This window comes from Penaeus vannamei, chromosome 13 (genome assembly GCF_042767895.1).
Source record: "Penaeus vannamei isolate JL-2024 chromosome 13, ASM4276789v1, whole genome shotgun sequence".
Taxonomy (NCBI): Eukaryota; Metazoa; Arthropoda; class Malacostraca; order Decapoda; family Penaeidae; genus Penaeus; species Penaeus vannamei.
Window position 1 is genome coordinate 38,005,691 of NC_091561.1, and position 2,871 is coordinate 38,008,561.

Genomic DNA, 2,871 nt, shown 5'->3' on the forward strand with positions numbered 1-2,871 from the left:
GGAGGGCCCATAACATCTAAAAAGGAGGGCCCGTAACATCTAAAAAGGAGGGCCCGTAACATCTAAAAAGGAGGGCCTATAACGTCTAAAAAGGAGGGCCCGTAACATCTAAAAAGGAGGGCCCGTAACATCTAGAAAGGAGGGCCCGTAACATCTAAAAAGGAGGGCCCGTAACATCTAGAAAGGAGGGCCCGTAACATCTAAAAAGGAGGGCCCATAACATCTAAAAAGGAGGGCCCGTAACATCTAAAAAGGAGGGCCCGTAACATCTAAAAAGGAGGGCCCGTAACATCTAGAAAGGAGGGCCCGTAACATCTAAAAAGGAGGGCCCGTAACATCTAAAAAGGAGGGCCCGTAACGTCTAAAAAGGAGGGCCCGTAACATCTAGAAAGGAGGGCCCGTAACATCTAAAAAGGAGGGCCCGTAACATCTAAAAAGGAGGGCCCGTAACATCTAAAAAGGAGGGCCCGTAACATCAACTCTGCTCTCTATTATAATTTCCACAATTGGATACACAACGTAAGAAAAGCTGCAGATCCATTCGGTTGCATAAACATCACTCCTATAGAGGTATTATTAGATGGTTTTGCTGTAGCTGTTGCATGTAAAGAAATGCAGCCATGTATGCATATCATATAAACATAGTCATTGGTCCTTTTCTTTATATTTCATGCATATCATGGCACATATTAGACACGCAATGAACTGCAAATTTCATTTTAATGCAATAATAATTGCTGGCAATTGAAACTTGCTGCATACATATATGTAAATATGTATGTGTCTGTGTGTGCGCGCGTTGCCACAATAATACAAATACACAAACAGCTACTTAGTGAGTCAGACAAGTTACGGGGAATATTTTGTCCTATTGAATATAATATGACCCAATATGTCGTGCTCTTTGTGCTACTCTTACCATTCTGGCTGTTCCATTATATAGAATATACATGATTATTCACTGTGTGTGCGTAAATACATATACATACGAGTATATGTGTTTGTGTGTCGCCGACAAGGCACAGGCGGTAGTGCGCTGAACCAAGGTTGACTAGGAAGGCCATCCAATCAGGCAAGGGTGGAACTGGCAAAGAACCTCTCTGTAATAATTGAGAGAAGCCTAATTCCTGCAGTGAAATAAATGGCTGGTGATTAATGATAATACTAATGGTGATAATGATAATGATAATATATATATATATATATATATATATATATATATATATATATATATATATATACAAACATATGCTTGTGCATATATAGATAGATACATGCATACATACATACATATATACATATGAACATATATATGTATATGTATATATACATATATATATATATATATATATATATATATATATATATATATATATATATATATATATATATATATATATATATATATATATATATATATATATATATATATATATATATAGGTGAATGTGGGTGTGTGTGAATGTTTGAGTGTGATATATATATGTATATATGTATATATGTATATATATATATATATATATATATATATATATATATATATATATATATATATGTGTGTGTGTGTGTGTGTGTGTGTGTGTGTGTGTGTGTGTGTGTGTGTGTGTGTGTGTGTTTATATATATGTATATATATATATATATATATATATATATATATATATATATATATATATATATATATATATATATGGCCGGTCATCAAAATAAAAGCAAAAACGCTTTTTCGCGCTCTGGTGGGCAAAAGATCAACAATGGCCGCTGAATCATCTGTGAGAACGATGTCAACCTATAAAAATCTCTCGATTTAGTTGCTAAAATTACATAATTGTGTGCATGCGCATCTCACTGGTGGGCAGAAACAATAATCAGCTGTAAGAAAAGAAAAATGCCGGTGAATTATAAATCTCGATTCGGCGGCGAGAAACAGATGTAGTGAAAAGGCGGAATTCTGTGGGTGCAAAAAGGTTACCAGAACCATATTCTTTATCGGATATTTGATCAGACAGACCTAAAGGTTGGCCTGATATTTCTTTGGGTGATTTGTATCTGTACATTTTACAAACATCTGGTTTTTACACATAAAAAAAATTAAAGGCCTACAAATCTCTGAAGGATACAAGTTAGTACTCAGTACTGTTTATATAATTGTTTGGTAGTAGTTGGGTGAAATTCTTACCTACAGAAATTCTTTCTTGCTTGCTCTTTGTCTTTTAGGCCTGGTTTCTCGAAAAGGCTTAAAGTAAGGGTTTTACCAATATTTTTCGGACATTACAGCCAGACTTTTCTAAACGGTTAAATTTACATTCCAACGCAATACTCATTATGATCCTGAAGTTGTTGAGAGGGCAGTGTAGCAGCCATTAGATTTACCATCTTCTTGTTTGTTCCCATTTAATGTTTTCCGACCTTTGTTCAGGGAAAGTTTTAAAATCAAATTGAAAGAAAGTACTCATTAGTAAATAGTCAGTCACCCACATCTACCACCGCCTAGGCCTAGGCCTAACTACGGGGAAATACATAGAGTTATGACGGTATAACCATTTAAATTTTAGAATATCTTTATAGAACAGCTATCGTACGTGCCATTATCAAAAGGCTTTCCACAAACTAACATCACTCTCAGGCGCAGGATCAGTTCTTGCGACTGATAGCCAAAGCCTCCTTCTCAGGTTCTTTCGGCAGACGATTAAAACAAACCTAAACCTTTTTGCAGTCCACTTGCACCTCCAGTAATAATGCAACTATTTACCGTTTCGTTCTTACAAAAAGAATGAAAAAGGATGCGAATCATATATAAATCAAACCAATACTTAATGAGGTTCGTGTGATTTTGTTATTGTTTTTGCCCACCACCGATTGATGACGTGAC